Source organism: Mus pahari, chromosome 15 (assembly GCF_900095145.1).
Source record: "Mus pahari chromosome 15, PAHARI_EIJ_v1.1, whole genome shotgun sequence".
NCBI lineage: Eukaryota > Metazoa > Chordata > Mammalia > Rodentia > Muridae > Mus > Mus pahari.
The window spans coordinates 80,167,568-80,184,110 of NC_034604.1; positions in this window are offsets into that span (position 1 = coordinate 80,167,568).

The following is a 16,543-nucleotide window of genomic DNA, read 5'->3' on the forward strand; positions in this document are numbered from 1 at the left end:
TTATATGCTCCAGTACAGGGGAACACCAGGGCCAAGAAGTGGGAGTGGGTGGGTAGGGGAGCAGGGTGGGAGAAGGGTATAGGGGACTTTCAGGATAGCGTTTGAAATGTAAATGAAGAAAATATCTAATAAAAAAATTGGGAAAAAAAGGATTATAAAGTGTTTAACCTCTAACTCACCAGAATCAAGTTCCTTGAAACACTTAAGTAGGAACAACAACTGGGTCTGGATTTCAGAAACTACAAACCACAAGTTTTGTGGATATCCCAACAGCTTCTGATACCACATTCTGCGATATCTCTTCTCAGAAGGGTTTACCAAAATAAAGGGACCAATACTTAATGCCAAACCTTCTTCCAGGCATGTGGCTGACTTACCTGCAGAAACACTACCAACAGCATGGCAGGGTGAAATGCAGAAACTGTGGTTCTCAGAAGCCAACATTTCAAGGTACTAAATACTGAAGGAAAGCCACTAGGGACGCTGTCAAAATTTCCATGGGTTTGCTAAATATAGACAATCTCAAAACTGTTTTCAAAGAAGGGAGACTGAGGAGTAGGAGACAAGTCTGTACCCCATCAAAGTCTGGTTGTGAAGACACAAGCCATTCAAAGAGTCTAAATCTGTCTATTCCCTACCTGAATAAAGATAGATAGCCTGAAAGAAAAAGGCCCTTCCACAGACTGATACATAAGAAAGGCTACACAGAAACCCACTATTCTGTGTAATCATTTTACAAAAACTGAAAAGAAGAAAGAAGTTAACAATATTCCCATAATATTCACATAATATACTAAAGTTAAAATTATATATACATATATGTGTGTATATATATACATATATATAAATTGATTAACTAATTCCATGTTTTAAATATGATAAACTTGAAAATATATACACACTCAAATATACGTGTAGTCACACACACACAAAATTGCATGGAAACACACATATTTCTGGTCAGATATCAGATTATGTATTTAAATTTAGACATATAGTAATAGTAAAAATTTTTCCAACCAAGTGGATTTTGTTTGATATCTTATTAATCTAGTATATCTCCCTGATATGCTCCCAATAAATGTGTATTATTTTCCTATATAAAAGAGTATTTATATATACATAACTCTAAGCAAAATAAATAGATTCCTAACATTTTCATGGGCATTTTAACAGGAATGATCATCACTACATGAAGAATGACATCAACCGATGCCTGAGCCATTTTTGAAATTCTTCCACATCATTATTCCTTATGATTGCCAGACAGCTGTCACAGCTGTGTTAAATGTGACAGGGCATCTTTATCCTTTCAGACGTAGAGTTTCTGGTGACTCTTACTCATCCAGCTTTATTCCAATGAAAGAGAGCAAACAGGAAAAGAAAAATTAGAAGTTTTTTGATTCTCTTTTTTTTTAATATTTATTATTATTTTCTTTATTTACATTTCAAATGCTATCCCGAAAGTTCCCTATACCCCCCGCCCCTGCTCCCCCACCCACCCACTCCCACTACTTGGCCCTGGCCTTCCCCTGTGCTGGTCTTTTTAATTCTCTTAAGCCTTAAGAAATGGTGAATTTCCTGCATGCACTAATTTTTAAAGTCACTTTAAGAATGGATTCTTATTTTACATAAATTCTAATAAATTGCTGTATTGAAAATTACAATTGCCTAATAAAGAAATGAATTTTATTTACCCAGTATAAAAACAATCATTAAGATCATTATATCTAAAAATGACACTGAGACTATCTCTCTAATGGGACAATGCCAGTAAAATTAGATCATATTTCTTCACTACAGTGTGATCTACAATATGACCTGAAGTAAATTAATTGCATATTTCTAGAATGATCTGATTTCTGAAGAATGAGCCCCTCAGCTTCCAGCCTTCCCATGAGAATGGTATGCAATGCTGGCTGTTTTCATTTTTGTTTGTTAGCAACAATACTATCAGTTTAACATTATGTAGCATAAACCCTAACATAAAATACACCCAGATTCTTTTTTATACAAATATTGTGATGTAGTAGTCCTAGTAGCTAGAAAATAACTAAAGTTACTAGAAAGATTGCTCTCTTTATATGATATATCTAAGATTATAAAAGCAGCTAGGAGAATCCACATGGTTGCCTGAGATTCTGTTTGTACACACCACACAGACACACACACACAGACACACACACACACATACACACTACACAGACACACACACACCACACACACACACACACACAAACACACACACACACACACACACACACACAGTGATTTTATGAGTGACCTGTGTGCATGTGCGTGCATTGGTGTGTTGCAGATTTTCTTCTTTGATTTCACATATGTGTATAATTTACTCTAGCTTTTCTTATCTACTACCCTAACTTTATCTCTCTCCCATTCATGGCATCCTGTCCTTGTCTTTGTCTTAGAAGAGTCTGGCGGTTCCTCAGAAAATTGGACATAGTACTACCGGAGGATCCAGCAATACCTCTCCTGGGCATATATCCAGAAGATGTTCCAACTGGTAATAAGAACACATGCTCTACTATGCTCATAGCAGCCTTATTTATAATAGCCAGAAGCTGGAAAGAACCCAGATGTCCTTCAACAGAGGAATGGATACAGAAAATGTGGTACATTTACAAAATGGAGTACTACTCAGCTATTAAAAACAATGAATTTATGAAATTCCTCGACAAATGGATGGATCTGGAGGGTATCATCCTGAGTGAGGTAGCCCAATCACAAAAGAACTCACATGATATGCACTCACGGATAAGTGGGTATTAGCCCAGAAAATTAGAATACCCAAGATACAATTTGTAAACACATGAAACTCAAGAAGATTGAAGAATTGGAAACATAACACCCATGGAAGGAGTTACAGAGATAAGTTTGGAGCTAAGACAAAAGGATGGACCATCCAGAAACTGGCCCACCCAGGGGTCCATCCCATAAACAGCCACCAAATGCAGACACTATTGCATATGCCAGCAAGACTTTGCTCAAAGGACCCTGATATACCTGTCTCTTGTGAGGCTATGCCAGTGCCTGGCAAACACAGAAGTGGATGCTCACAGTCANCTATNGGATGGAACANAGGGCCCCCAANNGAGGAGCTAGAGAAAGTACCCAAGNNGCTGAAGGGNTCTGCAACCCTNTAGGTGNAACAACAATATGAACTAACCAGNACCCCCAGAGCTCATGTCTCTAGCTGCATATGTAGCAGAAGATGGCCTAGTCAGCCATCATTGGGAAGAGAGGCCCCTTGGTCTTGTAAACGTTATATGCCCCAGTACAGGGGAATGCCAGGACCAAGTAGTGGGAGTGGGTGGGTAGCAGAGCAGGATGGCGGGGAGGATATAGGAGACTTTGGGGATAGCATTTGAAATGTAAATGAAGTAAATACCCAATAAAAATTGGAAAATAAAAAATAAAAGAAGTTCCTTCTTTATATTCATGTCTTTTAATTATGACTTGTATGTTATAACCAGGGAATCTGTGTGACTATTTAAAACTATCCGTTGGAGTCTCTTCATCTCTAAGAAAACCAGTGGTCTTTATGTATATCAGGGTAAAAATTCGTCAAAAGAGAAAGAGAAATAGAGCTGTGGTATGAATGGAATAGGCTACATCACACATGGACATATGCCATAAAATTCTGTATCTCAATACAGAGATACTTGATCATTAATTTTCACGGCTACTCTATTTATAGTCTCTAGGAACTGGAATCATTCTAGATATTTATCAGCTAAAGGATAGCTAAGGAATGTGGTATGTTAACCAAATGGAGTTTTATTTAGGTGTAAAGAAAAATTAAATTGTAAGATCCATAGATAAACTCGTGGAGTTGGAAACATTACACTGATTTATATAACACATATTCTTTCTCATATGTAGACTTTCACTTCTAATTTTTAGATTTGAATATTTAGCGTGGGGTACTCGTAGACATGAGGAAACCAGAAAGAGATTCATGTTGTGGACAAATCCTTAATGGAATGTAGATAACAGAACATAGATGATTTGAAAGGAGATAGGGAAAATATTATGTATGGAAAAGGAAAGAGTCAGTCAAAACAAAGCAGATCTGTAACTCACATGGGTACCTATTTATTTGTGAGTCTATTAAATATATGTGTGAGGTATAAAAGAAAGATATGAGTGACAAGATAACGCTGTAGTAATTGATATAGGTAACTAAACAAACACCCAAGTGACAAATCTGGAACATGAGTTGTTCTGGAAGATACCATACACTTTCCACTTAATGCTGGGTCTTATTATTGTTTATTGTTAATCAAAGAATTTTTTAAGATACTGTTGCTAAATATACCACATATTTGGTTGCAAGATATAGAGAAATTAAGATGGTACTGCATCAAAAATCTTCCTTCTTGCTAGGTAGCTTTCATAGCATTGAAAAGTGCTATGCAGGCTGCTGGAAAAATAAAGGCATCAAAAATCAACTGTCCCGCAAGATATTTCCGCAAGTGCAACAATGGTATAACTCTTATAGTGGTAAGCAACTATTAACTAATTAGATTGGAGGCCTATTCAACAAAAGATAATTTGTATCCAGTACTGTGTATTTTGACATGGGAGAGCCATGTCAGGGAAGATCTTAAGCCCTAGGGGAGAAGTGGTGACTTACTATAGTCTCACGTTAGTTGTTTAGCTGAAGAGGCATGGGCCTGAGATTCTAAGTATTTTTACTTATACATGTGACAACTGGTATGCTCAGCCTCAGACAGAGAAGTTTTCTTTGCAGCGAACTAAATTGATTGCTTATACTCTTAGTTGTTCAATGGGTGGAAGGAAAGTGACCAATGAATGATCAGCTCTAAGGAGTACATAGAACTATTGATTTGAATTTTGTATTACTCCTTACTTTGAACAGCCTCAGTGAATATCCACTAATTGATCATCACACAGATACCTGTTCTTTTGTGAACAGAAGTATGTATTTCATAGTGATGCCTCATTCTTCTTTTGAGTGACAGCATGAGACCTGGAGTGCCACTCACCTGCCAGACAGAAAGAAATTGTTCCTAATGTGGTCTTGCTAATGGCTCTCAAGACACAAAACATGCTCTGTGCATATTCCTACAATGCTTTGCAAAACCTCTATATAAGAGAGAGCTCTCTATTCTGAGTTATTATTTAATCTAAACTGAGTTAATTGTCTATGTATGTCCCCTGATCTAAGAACACATGAAAAATTTAAAGTATGTTTTATGATTTTCTCAGGTTTTGCCTAGATAAATGGTTACCTGAATTATTAGTTTTATCTATTCTGATTTATACAAAAATGTTCTTCTATGTTCCATTTGCACTTTAATTACATGAGATACATTTCCCCCCAAAATCAGTAGGAATACATTTTTAAAGATGTATTGCTAAAAATTATTGCTTTAAATAACATTTTCCTCTGGTAACAATAGATCTCCAGTAGGAGAACTAAGGTTGTCAACAGTTACTGTATTACTGGATGACATTCTTTTGTAAAATTTGTGTAGCTGGGTGTGGTGATGCTTGCCTTTAATCGCAGCACTTGGGAGGCAGAGGCAGGCAGATTTCTGAGTTCAAGGCCAGCCTAGTCTACAGAGTGAGTTCCAGGACAGCCAGGGCTATACAGAAAAACCCTGTCTCAAAAACAACAACAACAACAAAATCAAAAACAAAAACAAAAAACAACAAAAAATTGTGTAAGATGGAAGTTTTACTCCCTATATTTATGAATTTTAAAACATGAGTATAATTTATTGTTAATTCTACAGACTGTTTAACTTCATCTACACAAAGCACATTACGGTTTTATTCTCCCCAGTGTTTGCATATTTAACAGCAAGATGTTATTGATCCTCATTTTCTAAAAATCAGAATGAGTGACAGCTTTACAGGTTTTCATTCACTACGTGTCATCATTTTTGTACAAAATAGACAGTATTTAAAACCACATGTAATTATGAACTTAAAAAAAGTAATTTTCACAAAATGTATATCTTAAAAGCAGCTGAATATTTGAAAAGAGAAAAAGTGAGGGCTGGAGAGATGGTTCAGGGTTTAAGAGCATTGTCTGCTCTTGCAGAGGTCCTGAGTTCAATTCCCACTACCACATAGTGTCACAGCCATCTATAATGGGATCTAATGCTCTCTTTTGGCACAGAGGTATGTATGTGAATAGAGCACTCATATGCATAAAATAAATGAGTAAAGTCTTTTTTAAAAAAGAAAAAGTATATAATTTCTTAATGAACACTTTTGTGTTTGCTTCAAGTAAATTAAAAGCAAAAAAACAAACAAAAAACAAAATCTAGAACTATGGGATCCCCTCTTGGTAAATAAGTTTTTATTTATTTTTAAACTTTTTAATTAATATGCTTTGAATCTTTGTCATAACATTGGAATTTGCAATGGAAATGTGACCCATCATATACACATTTGAACTATAAATATATTAAGAAGTTTTGCAAGTAATTAAATTTGTATATTTCTAATTGATTCTTTTTATATCTTGGAAAACTTACAAAAATCAATTGTGTTATTTTAAACAAATTCAATATTATTTTCTGATATGTCCTTTTATATATAACATCAAAATAAAGAGTAATATAAATGGAAATCTGTGGAATTCTCATCAGCTCTCTTGTCATGAAACCAAATGCTGAAGGTACAATGTAATGTAGAACAAAGCAATTATTTTAGGTATGCATATAAAATATGAATTTCATAGTTTACTATCCTTATTGTACTTTCTGTAACTTTTCTTTATCATTCCTCATTTTTCCCCAAGGGAGAAAGATATAAAAAGATGTATGTACACACACACACACACGCACACACACACTTTCATTCACCAAGTCAAATAAATTAACCAATATAACAAAGAAGAGAATAACCCTAGAGATGTCTGTTATCATTAAATCAGGTCATTCTGGACAGTCAGAATATATAGAACAGTAGTGTATTCAAAAATGTTATAACCTAAAGGCTTAAATAGCCACTCAAAATTTGTGTAAAATTGGTATAAAATAGAAGTATGAGGAATATAATACTATATTCTTCCTGTGAGCACCCAAGAGATATACACTAGTTACTTCTCGACTGAGTGAGCCTTTTTGACTTGGGATGTGACTTATTGTTGTCCTTTTTATATGGTGTGTGTACCAACTGTGGGTTCAATATCTTGCAACTACCAAAGCAAAGTATTCACTTATAATAATAACATCTTTTTTTTTTTCATTTTCTTTATGAGAATCTTGTAACAAGGCGACAATAGACTGTGACCAGATGAACTGGCCTGGATATATTTATTTGTCTTCAGTCTTCTAAACCTAACTATAATCTCTGGGCAAATCCAAGAGACAGAAAGAGGGGCCTGTAAAGAGGGTAAGGGATTCTAATTGTTTAGTGATCCTAAGACTCAAGAAACACAGCACTGTTGTGGCATCTCCCTTCCCTCACACAAACTCATGAATGAGACACCAGGTTAGTCATTAGAATTTGACACAATACCTAACACAATGTATCACAGATGTGACATCTTCCATTATCAAAAAATGGAACATCGGAACCTTCCTTGAGGGAATATTAGAGAGCTCAGAAATGTATCAAGCAATATTTTTCCCATCCAAAGACCCTTGGATAGACAGACTTAATGCCAAAGTAGCTGGTATCCAACCTAAAAGACAGACTGAAAATAATTTTAGTTTATACTCTTGCCAATAACAAGGGCAGAATATGCTAAGCAAGCATTTGAGACACAAATTATACTGATCTGTTAAAAATTGAATCTGTAACTACTAATAAAATCCATAAAAGAATTGATCATATATCCTCTGGTTCATTTGTACATTTGAAATTTCATTGATCACAGTTTTATATGTGGAAAAGTACCATATTTCAAATTAATAATTTGTCAATTATAGAAATATAAATTGGAAAATAAGGAGATAGCTGATAGCTGATTGATAGATGGATAGATAATAGATGATAGATGATTCATGCATACAGAGACATATGATAAGTAGGTGACACTTGTGTGGATACATACATAAACATACATACATAAGTACCAACCTAGATAGAAACAGGTAAAATATAAACACCTATAAAAACATACAAAGTAAAAAGAGATGTTTTTACAGATGACAGGAAAAAATAGTCACATATGCTCATAAAAATAATCGATTTTAAATTTGGCATTATGTAAATATAACATTTAGAAAATAAACAAAGGATTGCAAATAGAAAAAAATTAAAATAATGTGTGAGAGAAGACAACTTTTAATGTCAAATCATCATTACAATATGAAAAAATAAAACTTGAAACCTTAATAATTACTGAATTATTCAGTAATTCACTTAGGTGTTACCCGAAATATATAACCCATCTTACTACCAATTGCTGTACTGAAACAGCATCACAGTGTCTTCCTTTTCTAATTCTCGAAGATAATTATATATAAATCTAATTCTTATTTTATTATTTAAATAATTAATAGTTAGATCGCCATATCTAAAGTTAACGTGTGGGTCTTTCTGATGGGGAGATATTCTCTTTATTACACTAGTAACCAAATTAATTAAATTTATGAATACATTAAAAAATTCCACCAGTTGTTTAGATTTACAGTATTTGTTTTTAATGATCAGACAAATGTTGACTATATGTGTAACTGGTAGCCATTGGTTGTGCATACCATGTGTTTATTTCTAAAAGTTTTTATTTATTTATTTTTATGTCTTGATATACTTTCTTGGCTTCCTTGTTTTTAAATTGGTCTTTTATATGATTTGATATTGATTAATAGTGATTTTTAAAAAATCACTTCTTAGTTTCCTCACTAAGATTATGGCAATTAATGTATATGGGTACCTGTAAGAAAGAATATTTAATTATTCATAAAAATTACTATTTATGTACTATTTTCTAGAACCATGTGCTAATTACCCATTGGTAGAAAGAATAATACCTTTTAGCTTTCTAAGTAAATATTCTGAAGTATATACCAGGCATATATTTGTTCATTTTATTATTTAAAGTGTTAATATATTCTCCAAAATGAAATTTTTTTACTTTATTTCAATTGAAGATCAAACAGAGGCTTAATATGCTTAGGTGAAATATCCTTTAATGTTGGAAGAAACTGATATTAACAGAACAATGCTTTTAATCCAAGTCTCTAACTAATTATATAAACTATAATATTAATATACCATTTTTATATATATGTAATTTCTCTCCATATATTCATAATTATATTCCAAGTTATCTTAACTACAATGAGTAAAATATAGAATTTTTGAAACAAATTAAATTTGATAATAATAGTGATTACTCAATGCTTTCTACACACATAATAATCATCTATCTCCAAGGGAAAAATATCATAAAAAGTTGAATTATTTCAAACATTTTATTTCTGTATGTTCTACATAGTTTGAAACAAATAAGTGGTAACCACAGATTAAGTTACAGAGAGATTGATTTAAAAAAAAATCTAAATTGAAAGGTTTATAGGTTAAGGTACAGTCTAGTTATTACAAAGGGAAAAGCTAGGAAAACCTTCAAGGGCATTTTAGAGGCAGCCATAGAAAGAAGCAGATGCCCATCTCAGTTTCTTGTTACTTCTGTAATATTATAACATGCTCAATTATAAAACTTCTTTTTTTTTTTTTTTAAGAAAATGAAGGTCCCAGCCTAACATTATAAACTCCATTTTGTATTTAGACTCCATCCTATGTTAAGCTTATTCTTAGAGTGAATTCATTTACTGGAAAAATCACAACTTGTTCCAGCCACTCTACCTTTAGTAACATCTAATCAGATTTTAAGAGGAAAATATCTAATGTTGCAGATGTTTTGAAATAGAATATTCAAGTTAATGACAATTGCTTATAACAAGTTAAAATCATTACTAGTGAATACACCACGTTGCAACTTTCAAATGTTAACCAGTCATGTATCTGCCAAGTTGGAAAGCCCCTTACCATGTTAAAACTATGATAAAAAGGCAAGGATTTACTGGTTCAGGACTTTCCACAATCATCTAGTGTGTTGGAAATGTTGAAGAGGTCCCAGCTGAAGCTTAAGTAAATACTCTCTAGTTTTACATATGAGTTAGATTCATGGTGGTCTTTGGTAGTCTGTGGGGACCCAACAATCTGGGCATAAAAAATGTTTCTAATATATTAAACATTTGAAATGACTACCTCATACAATTATTTATAAGTTCAATGAAATCATATATACTGTAAGGTATAAATATGATTTAAAAACAGTATGATAAGTTGACAGAAATGTAGTCTATATCTGAGAATTAGTTGGTGAACAGTATGGTAAACAGGTCAAAAAAAAAAAAAAGCAGTTAAAGTAAAATCTTAATTACTGAAGAAAAAATGAGAATCGGAATGCAACTACCTGCTGACCTGGTAAGCTGGGCCCTGAGCAAAGGTTTATGTGCATGAATCACCAGTAACAATTTAAGTAAAATCATCAATTACAGCTATCCCAATAATTCTTGGGCTGAAGTTATAATAACTATGAGAGTTTACTCATGGACAAATACACATAACATCTGTAGATATTTCAGTGACAACTAAGAATTTATGTCAATTTATTAATATTATTAATGCCTTGACTTTAAATTTAAAAAATGAAAATATTATACACTGCTATTACAATTCATGACATGGTATGTAATGTTGTGCTGATTGTTTTGTTTTTTTGAAAATACATTAAAAATATGCCCTCTGAAAAATTTAAAGCAAGAATAGCATATAAACTTGTCTACTTTCCCTCTACCCCTATCTTCATGCCATCCTATTTTCATTACTGCTCTTTTTATCTGTAAAGAGTTCCATAGTGAGACACATGCTTTTGATCTTGTATTTTGAAAGGTATTAAGTTCCTTGGCTCCTACCCTGCTATGTCTTTCTCTCTTCAATGAGTGTGTTCTCTGCCTCTAAGGACCTGGAAGAAAATCAAACTCGGAATTAAAAAGGTTCATTTCCAGAGCCATCAAATCGACAAGCACAAAGTACAATTCAAATGTTAAAAATACAGAGAATTAATTGTATTGTGGAATGGAGACACATATATAAATCCATCTATACTAGAGTTATGAACCAGAAAATTCATAAATGATGAACAATGCCATTGAATGTTTTTGAGATGTTTTTAATTAGCTTAGATATTAAAATACTTCAGTATGACTTCTGTGATCTGAATTAGGATGAATGAGTCTTGTCTGCCTCCCTGTGCTTCCTTTATACACTTGTCTAAGACTTCCCAAGCTGAGCCAGAACAATTCATGAAACCCAATTAGGGCATTAACACCAAATTGTTCAAAGACTGAACCCTAAGTCACATAGAGATGTTCAACAGCCTGAGAAGTTAGAATATAAAGAAACACCCAGTTACAAAGGGAAGACAATATTTTTATACCAAATTATAGTATAACAGGTCTATGACTCGATGTCTAATTCCCACATCATAGTGAAAAAATGAATTACCCAAACAAGACTCCATGTAAAATTAGCACTCACAAAGTAATGTCCTCAAAAAAAGGAAAGACTTAGATAACATATAAAACAATAAATTCAAAATATTAATAATGAACATGATCAAATAACTCAAAGGAGATATGAATAAATATCAGAGCTAGTATTATGAAAAATAAATGATGAAAACATAGATTTAACAATTTATTAGAAAGAGAAAATATCTTCAAAGAAATTAATATGAATTAAAATGAAAACAAAAACCTAGAATTGAAATAACATTCAAACTTCAAAAAAGCATCAATGTATTGGATGAAATCAAAGAAAGAATAGCAGGCCTTGATGATAAGGTACAGTAATTAGACGACTCAATTAAAGAATAATCCAATTCCCAAATACGATAGAACTTTGGGAGACTATTCCAAGGCAAACCATGTGAATAACAGTGAGGTAAAGTAAAAGGAGGAGAAGGAAGAGGGGCAGTAGGAGAAAAAGAAAGAGGGGGATAAAGAGGAATGGCAGGTCAGGTAAAGGTCACAAAAATATCTGCAACAAAATTTACAGAAGAAAATATCCCTCATCTAAGGAAAGAACTGTCTATCAAAGCCCAAGATGCATACAGGACAACAAATAGGAAGGGCTAGAAAACAAACTCCCCATGCCAAATAAATGTGAAAATGCTAACTGCATAGAATAAAGAATATTCAAAGTGAAAAGAAAGACCAACTTACACATGAAAGCAGGCCCAACAGAATAACAGCCATTCTTGTTGTTGTTGTTGTTGTTGTTGTTGCTGCTGCTACTGCTGCTGCTCCTGCTGCTCCTGCTGCTACTGGTGCTCCTGCTGCTACTGGTGCTGCTTGTTTGTCTGTTTTCCCAAGGATTCTATGAATGCCAGAATTTTTTTTCAATATTCTGAAAGTTATAAAAGACCACAGATGCCAGCCCCAACTACTATATTCTGTAATATCCAAATACCCTAAATTATTATATCCATTCTCAATGGATAAAAAAAAGACTCTATGTAAAAAACAAAAACAAAAACAAACAAAAAACCAACAACAACAACAACAACAACAACAAACCACAACAGATTCGTATACTTTAGAATCAATAAAGAGCTCCAGAGGAAATACTGGAAGAAATATCCAAGTCTGAAGACAAAGGTATATCTAAGAAGGAACAAGGAAGAAATAAACAATTCCAGAACACTGAATCAAAAGTGTCTATTGGAGCTAAAGGGGTCTGCAGCCTTATAGGAGGAACAACAATATGAACTAACCAGTACCCCCCAGAGCTATGTCTCTAGTTGCATATGTAGCAGAGGATGGCCTAGTTGGCGACCAATGGGAGGAGAGGCCCTTGGTCTTGCAAAGAAGATCATATGCCCCAGTACAGGGGAATGCCAGGGCCAGGAAGCAGGAGTGGGTGGGTTGGGGAACAGGGCAGGGGGGNGAGGGTATAGGGGGCTTTGGGGATAGCATTTGGAATGTAAATGAAGAAAATATCTAATAAAAAAAAAAGAAGATTACAAAACAACAAAAGGAGTCCTGGCTTCATGGAACAATGCTTTAATGCAGCTTTTCTGATGTAATGTTAGGCAGTGTGAGCTTAAGGCATGCCTGATTTACATAGTGAATTTCAGGACAGCTAAGGCTATAAGGAGAGATCTTACCTCTAAAGAAACAAAAAGAAAAACAAACAAACATACCAAGCAACAAGATGATAGAAATCAAAGCACATTGTTCTATACTAACTTGTAGTATAAATTACTTCAGTTTGTGAATAAAATGATGGTGGATTAGTAAAGAAGAACCATCTTTATTCTGTCTCCAAGAAACATATTTTTATGACAATAGTATGGAAAATATATTTCAAGAAAATGGAAACAAGAAGGAAGCAGATGTATTTATTATAGTATCTGGCAAAATAGACGTCAAACAAAACCTAATCATAAAGGATAAGGAGAAACACTTTGTATGGATTAAAGGAAAAAAAATTTAACAGCAAGTTACTACTATCATAAACATGTATGTACTAAATACAGGAGTACCTAGATGTGGAGGTGAATGGATGGGTGGGTGGGGGTGCACCATCTCAGAAGTAAAGGTGAAGAACTTAGGGATTGGAGACCAGAAAACATGGCAAAATTCAGAATGTAAATAAGTAAAATCATTTAATAAAAAAAAAACATAGATTTAACACCACATATTAACACCAACACAGGGCTAGTAGGTGATTTCAATACTTCACTTTTCTAGTATGTAAGACATTAAGAAATGACAAAATTGAGAAACACTGTGGTTATATGACATTATAAATCAAATGGACCTTACCTGTATCTACGGAAAATTCTATCTAAACGTAAAGGAATTCACATTTTTCTTAGAAAACCAAGAAACTTATCCCCCCAAAACCAAGTAGGGACATAGTTCAAATGTCATCAAGTATAGGAAAATGCATTCTACTCTGCATTTTATTTGATGACATAGATTAAAGCTTAATATTAACAACAAAAGAAAAGGCATGCTGGGCATGGTGGTGCATGCCTTTAATCCCAGCACTTGGGAGGCAGAGGCAGGCAGATTTCTGAGTTCAAGGCCAGCATGGTCTACAAAGTGAGTTCCAGGACAGCCAGGTCTACACAGAGAAACCCTGTCTCGAAAAACAAAACAAAACAAAACAAAAAAAACAAAAAAAAACAAAAAAAAAAAAGAAAGAAAGAAAGAAAGAAAAGAAAAAAAGAAAGAAAGAAAGAAAGAAAGAAAGAAAGAAAGAAAGAAAGAAAGAAAAAGGCATGATATAAACTTATCAAAAATTAACAAGATATTACAGAAACATAATTAGGTGAACAAAGAAATCAAGAAGGAAAATTTAAATTTCTATAATCAAATATAAGTAAAAAAAATACAACATACCAAAAACCTATGGAACACAATGAAAGCACTCAAAAGAAGGAAGTTTATATCATTTAATGTCCTCATCAAAAAACTGGAGAGATCTCAAGTAGTAGCTTCACAATGCATCTGAAAACCATAGAAAAACAATCTACACCTTCCAAACTTGATGAAAAGAGATAATCAAAATCAAGGCTGAACTTATTAAAATATAATAATAATAATAATAATAATAATAATAATAATAATAATAATAAAACAAATAGTTGGTAGGTTGGAAAAATAACTAAATGACAGTTTTAGCCAACCTAAGCAAAAGAGAGACGATGTGATTAATGTTAGAGATGAGTAGAAAATCATGAGAACATACTTAGAAGACATATATTTCAAAAAACTTGAAAATCTAAAAGACAAGGATATATTTATGTAAATATAAATCCTATCTGTCAAGTTAATATTTATAAATAAATATACATGACATCCAATGAGATAGGAGAAATTAAGTCTCTCATAAAACAAAAAGTCCAGAGCCAGTTCAATTCTACCACATCATCAAAAAAGAAATAACAATATTTCTCAAATTATTCCACAAATTAGAAACAGAAGGCTCCTTCTTTAAGTCATTCTATGAAGCTGGTATTACCTTGATAACAAAGTCAAAATAACAAACAAGAAAATTATATGCCAATACCCTGATGAACACAGATGCAAAAATATTTAATAAAATGCTTGTAAAAAATTCAAAACACATCAAAAGAATTATTTACAATGTTCAAATCAACTTAATCCTAAAGATACATAGATAGGAATCTTCCAACATATGAGAATCAGCTACATGCTCAACAACTGTAATTTACCTCATTATTAGAGTAAATATCAGAAACCACATGAGCATCTCATTAGATGCAGAAAAGTCTTTCCAGTTAATCAAGTTTCCATTCAGGATGGATGTTTTAGAGGTATTTGGGGTAAAGGGGGCATATGACAACATAAAAAAGCAATTTATAGCAGGACCACAGACAACAGCATATTAAATTGAGATAAATTCAAAGAATTTCCACTAAAATCAGGGATATTTATGTTCAATGCAATACTTGAAATTATAGCTATACCAGTAAGACCAATGAAGGAGGTAAAGGGTATATAGATAAAAAAGAAAAGTCAAAGTATCTTTAGAGATAACATGGCTCTGCATGTAAAAGATCCTAAAGACACCATCAAAGCTCTTGTAGCAGATAAGTATACTTATCAAAGTAGCATGATACAAAATGAATATAGAAAAATAGGTAATGTTTATAAATACTATTTATAGAAACACCAAGAAAGAAAACAACTTCCTCAAAAATACAGTATATTGGAACTAAAGAAGTGCAAGGATTTTACACTGAAGTCTTTAAGAAACTTAAAAAGATACTAAAAAAGGTATTACAAGATGGAAAAATAATCTCATGCTCATCAATTGGCATGACTAGTATCATGAAAATGGACCTCTTTCCAAAACCAATCTACATATTCAGTGCAAGCTTCATAAAAATTTTATCATAATTTTTAGAGAAGTTAAATATGGAGATAAAACATACCTGTAATAGGCAAAAATATTCCTGAGCAACAACAAAACTGCCAGATTTCAAGTTACAATACAGAGAGATAGCAACTAAAACCTCAGTTTATATTAAGATATAAACAATCTCATTTATCAACAAACTAAACTCCTGCAGCCACCTAAAATTTTACAAAGAAGTAAACAATATGCATTGGTGAAGAGCTGACGTTATTAATAAATGATGCTGGTCAAACTGAGCAGCTACAACTAGAAGAATGTAGTTGCTTCATTATCCTTCACCCTGCACAAAACTCAACTCTAAGTGTAGCAAAGTCCTCAACCTAAGACCTGGTACACTGATTCTGATAAAGGAGGAAATAGGGAATAAGGTTGAATTCATCTGCACAAGGAAAATCTTTCTGGACAGAATACTTAGAGCAAGACATTATGCTCACAACAATATGAACTAACCAGTCACCCCTGAGCTCATGTCTCTAGCTGCATATGTAGCTGAAGATGGCCTAATCGGCCACCATTGGGAAGAGAGGCCCCTTGGTCTTGTAAACTTTATATGACCCAGCACAGGGGAAGG